The sequence below is a fragment of the Tupaia chinensis genome, unplaced genomic scaffold, assembly GCF_000334495.1.
Source record: "Tupaia chinensis unplaced genomic scaffold, TupChi_1.0 Scaffold141372_1, whole genome shotgun sequence".
Classification (NCBI taxonomy): Eukaryota; Metazoa; Chordata; class Mammalia; order Scandentia; family Tupaiidae; genus Tupaia; species Tupaia belangeri.
The window spans coordinates 257999-266234 of NW_006201235.1; the positions used below are offsets into that span (position 1 = coordinate 257999).

At 39.1% G+C, this 8236-nt stretch overlaps 1 long non-coding RNA gene and 2 other non-coding genes across 3 annotated transcripts in view; all 3 read right to left on the reverse strand.

Annotated features, from left to right (window-relative positions):
- Positions 1–845: 845 nt before the first annotated feature.
- LOC102472074 (uncharacterized) overlaps positions 846–8236 on the reverse strand; it is an 11734-nt gene continuing 4343 nt past the window's right edge. Inside the window, exons 2-4 of the long non-coding RNA XR_336681.3 lie at positions 5224–5294; positions 2698–2796; positions 846–983 (exon numbers count right to left, since the gene is read on the reverse strand). This is a non-coding gene — a long non-coding RNA (uncharacterized LOC102472074). The remainder of the gene's footprint in view (positions 984–2697; positions 2797–5223; positions 5295–8236) is intronic.
- LOC114005029 (small nucleolar RNA SNORA79) lies at positions 1253–1399 on the reverse strand. Its single transcript, XR_003546969.1, has one exon. It is a non-coding gene; the product is annotated as a small nucleolar RNA SNORA79 (small nucleolar RNA).
- Positions 4357–4433, reverse strand: LOC114005030 (small nucleolar RNA SNORD126). The gene has a single exon (XR_003546970.1). It is a non-coding gene; the product is annotated as a small nucleolar RNA SNORD126 (small nucleolar RNA).

Genomic DNA, 8236 nt, shown 5'->3' on the forward strand with positions numbered 1-8236 from the left:
CCTGGAGCAAAAGTCTCTCCAAAAAATAAATATAAGGCAGAAATAATTGCTTTTAGCCATACCTAAATGGTATGTGCAATTTCAATCAATGATAGGGCTAACCAGAGGCAGGGTGGTTATTGCGGCTGGATCCCACATGGCCAACTGCTCAAGTCCTGGACCCAGTGGCTTGAAAGGCATGCTGGGCACATGTGCTTGTGTACCCAAAATCCCAGGAGGAAAACAGAGGATTGCAACATTGCCACTCCCACTTGGGGATTGATTTCTCACTTTGTATCTCTTTTGGGGAAGTGTACCGACCTATAACAGGTTTGATTAAATTATCAGTAACATTATTTACAAATAAAATGCCACATGCATACATTGTTTTTGGCAGCCATTCTTTATTACCTCTCAAAGGATCAAGCAGCATAATCATATATTAAGAGTTTTAAGTAGTCACAAGTACTCAAATGCTTCAGTACCAAAACATACATTTTACATCAGAGTCGAAGTTTAAATCCCAGTTATTACAAGTAAATGACTTGCTGAAATGCCATTAAAATAATGTATTTCTAAGGATTAACCAATAGAGATAACAATTCAGTTCTTTTTTTTAAAGTCTCTATTCTAGGCCAAGCCTATAGATAAAAAAGGTGCCCTAATTTCACCAAGCTTATAGTCCAGAAAAGAATTTAAGAATATTGAAGAGAGGGAGGTGGCAGGGTGGTTTAAGGGTACTGGATTCCCACATGGCTGGCCATGGTTTGACAACCAGACCTAGTGGCTTGCTTTCCCACTTTCTGTCCCTGTCTGGTCAAATTAAAATAAATAAATAAAGTCAAATAAAACAATTATTTAAAAAATATGATTGAAGAGAATAATATTTTATTCTTTCATTTATTTTTATTATCTTTTAATTTTTGTAACATGATTCTATAAAACCATTTCTGGTGAGAAAATTCAGCTCCCATCTTTAACGTGAAGAATCGTCTACCTTCATGCTGCAAAGAAAAAGATACTTTTAAAAGTGCCCTGAAATGTGAACAAACCACCCTAGAAAACTGAGTAAATGACTTAAATTTAAACATGAATGACTTAGAGTATGTTTCAATAACTCCCAGAATCAATTGATTACAGCTCTTTCACACTCCTAGATTAGAGCTATTCAAATACTGTCACAATCAAAGAATTCCTTATAAACCATAATCCTGTGTTTTTAATTCTTTTTTTAATCTTAGGTATCTTTTCTTAATCTAAAATCACATGTTTTGGATGTTCAACTCCGCAAAAATCAAAGGCACTAACGGACAGCCAACCCATCCCCTTGGTGCCCTGAGTGAAGACAAGTCAGCTTTGATCTATGATGGACCAAAATCCCACTGCCTAAGGCTCCAAGCAGCAAGAGGAACAGCCATCAAAGTCTATCTCAAACCACATTATCTTAAGAAACATTTATAAAAAATAAAAACATCAAGAAACTCTTACAAGATAGGAATCATTGCATCTAAAAATAAAAAAGACCACTAGTCCAGCAAGACAAAATGAGGAATTAGATAAAAAAAATAAATAGTGCCAAAATCAAGATTAATCAACTAACCATGTTATCAGGCCATGTTATTAGGGCTATGTTACAGTAACGGGACTGACTACAGTCCTAAGTCCAGAACTAAATTCAGCTTTAGGAGCCAAGGGTAAAGGTAACAAGAGGTACATCAATTAGAAGAAATAAATATAGCAACAACAAAGAATTTCTGATAATCAATCATGCAGCTGTCAGAAATTGCCAGGTAGTACAAAAAGATAAAATATACACATGGACCCTTCCAACAAAATAGCTAACATCTATTGAGCATTTATCCTATGCTTTACAATGTTCTAAGTCCCATACACTTAGCTAATTTAATCTTCAAAGAAACCATGCTTTGCGTCAGGTACTATTATTTTAGTCTTCTAAGATAAAAGAAACTAAGACAGGGCCAGCAGGTCACCTTGTGGTTAAGGCACTGGATTCCCACATGGCTGACAGAGATTTGAGTCCTGGACCTGGTGGCTTAAAAATCACACCAGGCACATGTGCATGCCCAAAATCCTGAGGAGAATGAAGAAGGGATCACAGCATGGCCATCACCACTGAGTGTGTGATTTTTCACTTTTCCTCTTCTCTCTCCCCGTCACCAATGAGCAACATGACCCTATGGCCAAAAAAACTAAAACAAAACAAAAAACTAAGCCACTTAGATGTTAAGAAACTTGCCAAAGTTAGATAATTGCTTAAGAGATAGCGAATGGGTTTTAACTGAGTTTGATTCCAGAACTATTTGTACTAAACTACTTTTCAAAATCTTTGATTGACTTTTTAAAAAATAAAATGTGGGCTGGCCTCATAGCACAACAGTTAAGCCCTGTGTATGTGGAGCTAGACTGCACATGGTCAATTGCAGTTCAACTCCCAGCCCCAATGGCTCGAATAACATCCATTTTGGATGCTACACTTGCATGCTAAAATCTTGATTGAGATGGAGATTACTGCATGACCACATCCCATTCGGGGCTGCTTTCTCTTTCTCCCTGGCATGCACACACAATGTCTGGCAAAACAAAATAAAATTTTAAAACATAACAAAACTTTAAAACACCTTTGCAGCTATCCATAAAATCAGAAAATTAAATTTTTAAAGATTCATGTGTATATCAAAGCTTCACAATCTCTCTTACCATAAAAGAAAAATGCAGTCATCTCCAGGATTTATAGCACCAAAGAGGTCTAGACTAGGGAAGTGAGGTTTAAAATCTGGTCATGTGCAAATTCCACTCCTGCAAAAGACAACCAAAAGCTAAAAAATTATCTCACACTCATTTACCTCATTCTTTGCTGAAAATATAGGCACAGGTTATTTAGTTCTTAGGTCTGTCCTAAATTTCTTACAATAAATTTCTGAGTTCAGCTTGCTTTCTCACTCACGCTCTCTCACTCTATTGCTTGCTCTGTCTCTCTCTGGTTGAATATAAATAAGGTTAAATAAAATAATTATTTAAAAAAAAAAAAAAAACTGCCAAGGTACTGGTAGAATGAATATTTTTGGAGAGGTTTTTGCTATAGGGCACGTGTGCTCACCAGAAAGACAGAGAGAGAGAGAGAGAGAAATTACCCCCCAGAGGAAATGGCCATGCCACAATCCCTTCTCTCCTCCATTCTCCTCTTGGGATCTTGGGCACACGCACACACAAGCCTGGTATGAGTTTAAGCCAACAGGTCCAAGACTCGAATCACAGTTGACTACATGGGCGTCCAGCAACGCAGCCATCACTGGACTTCCCTCTTAGTCAGTTTGAATCTCAGACCTGGCAGCTTAAAACACACTGGGCATGTGTGCATATGTGCCCAAAATCCCAAAAGAATGGAGAAGGGATTGCAGCATGGCCATCCACCAGAGAGGGTGATGTCTAGCTTTCTGTCTCTGTCTCTGTCTCTTTGGCAAATATAAGTATCTTATAGCAAAAATCTCTCTCTATGGGGCCAGCATATGGCATGGTGGTTAAGGGTGCTGGACTCCCACAAGGCCAACTGTGGTTCAAGTCCTGGACTTGGTGGCTGTTTTCTCTCTCTCTGTGTCCTTTTTTGGTCAAATTAAAATAACTAAATAAAGTTAAATAAAATAATTCTCTCTAAAAAAAAAAAAAACAGTTACCAATGTTCTTTCTGTAGTATTTAAATTTTTACATTAAGGTTTCCTAGCTGTCATTCTAAATCAGAGGTAGCACAAAAGAGAGAAGCATGCCAAAATGTTGGTCATAGTATCAAATTCATTCAAGTTTTTAAAAATTATTTATTTAACTTTATTTATTCATTCATTTATTTTTAATTTGACCAGAGAGACACACACACACAGACACAGAGAGAGAAGGTGAGAAAGCAAGCCAGCAGGTCTAGGACTATGAACCGTGGTCAGCCACGTGGGAGCACCCAGCGCCTTAACCAACACACCATTTGCTCGTCCGTGTACTTCAAAGGTTTTTTTTTTTTTCTTTTTTTGGAGAGGTTTTTGCTATAGGGCGCGTGTGCTCGCCAGACAGAGAGACAGAGAGATAGAAAGTGAGAAATCACCCCCCAGGGGGGATGGTCACGCCGCAATCCCTTCTCCTCCATTCTCCTCTCAGGATCTTGGGTACGCACGCACATGTGCCCGGCGTGAGTTTAAGCCACCGGGCCTGGGACACGAACTGCGGTCGACTACGTGGGAGTCCAGCGACATAGCCATTACACTAACTGCTGGTTCCCCCATACTTCAAAGTTTTAAGAATTACCTGAGATCATTAATCCCAATAGGAATTTCAGCAAACAAAATTCAATTTCATGTGTTTGCCCCTAGCTTTAGTCTGCTCAGAGCATGTGTTTAATCAGGGTTATCAGCTGAAACACGGACTTAACATGCATCTCATCATGGCAAACTGTCAGTAACTGGTGAAGGGCAAACCACCACCAGCTTATTTCTAAACCAGGAAGGCTCCCTTAAGGATAGAATTAGGACTGTTTCAACTACCAAATTTCACTTATTGATAAGACTATGCCCCAAATGTGGCTGGGTAATTAGAAATCCAAATGAGGGGGCCAGTAAGTGGCATGGTGGTTAAGGTGTTGGACTCCCACATGGCTAACTGCAGTTCAAGTCCTGGAACTGGTGGCTTGTTTTCTCACTTACTCTCTCTCTTTCTCTCTCTGGTGAATTACAAATAATAACAATAAATTAAATTAAAAACTGTAAAAACAAATTTAAAGAATTATTTATTTGTTTAATTCCATTTGTTATTATTACTTTTTAATTTGAGCAGACAGAAACAGAAAGAGAGAAAGGGAAAGCAGGAAAGCAAGCCACCAGGTCCGGGACTCAAACCACGGCTGGTCATGTGGGAATCCAGTGCCCTTAACCCCCTCGCCACCTGCTAGCCCCTAAAAACAAATTTTTAAATCCAAATGAGGTGGGACCAGCAGATAGCATTCATGATTTCATCTCAGGGCTCCCACATGACTTACCACAGTCTGAGTCCCAGACACAACAAGCGCATGTGCATGTGTCCCTAAAATCCACAAAGAATGGAGAAGGGATTGCAGCATGGCCATGCCCCCTGGGGGTATGATTTCTCTCCCCATATCTGTCTGTCTCTTCAGTGAATACATATGCCCTATAGCAAAAATCTCTTAAAATAATCCAAATGACTTATAAATGAAGATTTTTCTCTTACCTCTGGTATGAGATGAATCTAGCTTCTATCTAGGAATCATGTTGAAAACGGATTTATCAACTAGCATCATTCTGGAAAATTAAAAAATAGTAATTACATAGATATGCAAAAGTTATGATTATATGACAACTCACATGAGTATTTTTACAGCAAGTAACAAGGAAAATTATTTTAATCTCCTGTGATATAAATTATAGCCACTCCTCGCTTAATAACGTGTTTAACAATCCCTCAGATTTATGACCAGTTCTCCAAACCAGTCCTTCATTGCAGGGAATCCCTCTTTCTCTGTCTTTCTCATTTCAGCAGTCAGTTCTCACCACATCAAGCATTCAGTTTTGCAAGACTAATATTTCATGCAGTTATCAAACTGAAATTTTCTTTAGACCTTCCCACTATTCAGAATAAATAAAAACAATTACACTGGATTTATAGTATTTTGTGTGGGTAGAATTACATTGTTTTATTATGCTGTTGCATGATCTCTGTTGAAAAATGTATACCCTATGAAGCCATAACACACAAGACCTTAAAACTCCTGTATTAGCCTAACTACCTAGTTGAAGGGACAGAACTCAGTTAAGTGAATAATGCCTGTGTTGACCCATCTATTTAACATCATCAAATGCCCAACTCAATATCAGATTAGGAGAAGACTTCTACACACTCAACTTTCTATAATTAAAGGTGGGCTCCGCCATAGTGGCATTGTAGTAATATGCCACTCTGCAAATCTGGAAACCAGGTGGAAGATCGGGGTTCAGTTCCCAGGCTGACCTCTAAATGCCACAGTATGACACCCTGTTGAGGGTATTTCTCAGAGTCCTTTTTTTTTTTGGAGAGGTTTTGCTATAGGGGGCATGCACTTGCCAGAAAGACAGAGAGACAGAGAGACAGAAAGTGAGAATTCACCCCCCGGGGGGATGGCCATGCCACAATCTCTTCTCCTCCATTCTCCCCTTGGGATCTTGGGCATGCACACACATGCCTGGCATGGGCTTTAAGCCACCCGGTCCGGGACTCGAACCGTGGCCAACTACATGGGAGTCCAGCAACATAGCCATTATGCTGGTCCCCAGAGTACTTTCTTGTGAAAGAAAGAAACTTTTTTTTTTAAGATTTATTTATTTGGGAACCAGCAGTTAGCGTAATGGCTATTTCGCTGGATTCCCACGTAGTCAACCGCGGTTCGCGTCCCGGACCCGGTGGCTTAAAACTCACGCCGGGCGCGTGTGCGTGCGTGCCCAAGATCCCAAGAGGAGAATGGAGGAGAAGGGATTGCGGCGTGACTATCCCCCCTGGGGGGTGATTTCTCGCTTTCTGTCTCTATGTCTCTGTCTATATAGGCACGCGCCCTATAGCAAAAAACCTCTCAAAAAAAAAAAAGATTTATTTATTTTTTACTTATATTTATTATCATTATTCAATTTTGACCAGAGAGAAACAGAGAAATGGAGAGTGAGAATGCAAGCCGCCAGGTCCAGGACTTGAACCATGGTCAGCCATGTGGGAGTCCAGCACCTCAACAACCACACCACCTGCTGGCCCCAAAAGAAATTAACAACAACAAAAAAAAGTGGATGAAACTGCACAATAAGTTTAACCAACCTTTAAGAGGTTATAAAATCAACAGCCTCACAATAAGAGAATAGGCACATAAACCAGTTAACTTGGAAGATATAATTAAGTAATCCAAAATCATTTTTTAGTTTGCTATAGGATGCATGCACTCACAAGAGAGACAGAGAGAGAAAATGAGAACTCACTCCCAGAGAGGATAGCCATGCCAATCCCTTCCCCATTCTCTTCTGATTTTGTGCACATGCACCCAGCATGTTGTTTGTCAAGCCACTCGGTCTGGGACTTGAACAACAAAGTCAGTCATGTGTGATCCAGCCACCTTAACCTTCACACCACCTACTAGTCCCTTAATAGTCATTTTTGTCACCAAAGAGTTTTCATTTCATTTGAGTTAATACCAATTGTATTTAACTTTTAATCTTGACAATCCTTTCCCAATGGAAATAAGCAAATCATAAAAATATTTTTAAAGGTATACTCACACCTAAACTGTAACTATGGCCTGGGAACATGATCTGATAGCCTGAGAAAGTATCCCAAGAGGTTTCCACACAGCAGATTTGTTTTGTTTTGTTTAATTGCTTCCTGTCTCTCTGGTGAGCACATGTGCCTCAAAAAATCACTAAAAAAAATTAAAAAGCACAAGTCTTTGTCTAAAAAAGAGAACAGAAAATAATGTCTAGGTTAAACTTCAACAGAGACAAGAAGGGTTTGTTATATGTTCACATGATGTTATGCAGAGTCAGGATGTAGGGAGTATTGCACAATCATTGAACCAATGTGGTTTACTTTAGCAAAAATCAATGGGCTATTAACTGGCACAACTCTTCCCAAGCCTCTAGGAAAAAATTAAAGCAAAAGAAAGTGGTCAGTTTCAGTCCTCACTTTCGTCACAATAAATTGAAGAAATCCTTCCTGGACTTAGGAAAATTGAATTAGCGTCATTCAGAACCCAAGTCTGCCACAAGATGGCAATGTAAGAAAGAGACTAATTTCCTCTTCCAGAGCTTGCATGTAATTTGAGTTTTCAGATGAAATACAGACTGGATGTTCAATTTATCACTGCAGATAGTCTTCATTTCCTAGTATTTACCAGATTACCATCTAGAATTTTTTTTTGTATTACATTAATAGCTATTAACTCAAAATAGTAATTATACTTTTATCATGTTCCCTTTCCTACATTTTGAAAATTTAAAAACTTATAGCCTCAAAGACAGCAGGTGACATGGTGGTTAAGATGATGGATACCCGCATGGTTGACTGTGCTTTAAATACCCGACCTGGAGGCTCACTTTCTCACTCTCTTGCTCTCTCTGGTGAGCACACATGCCCTCTAGCAAAATTTAAAAATAATAATATAATAAAATTTTAAAAGAAGAAAATAGAGGGAACCAGCAGTTAGCGTAATGGCTATGTCGCTGGACTCCCA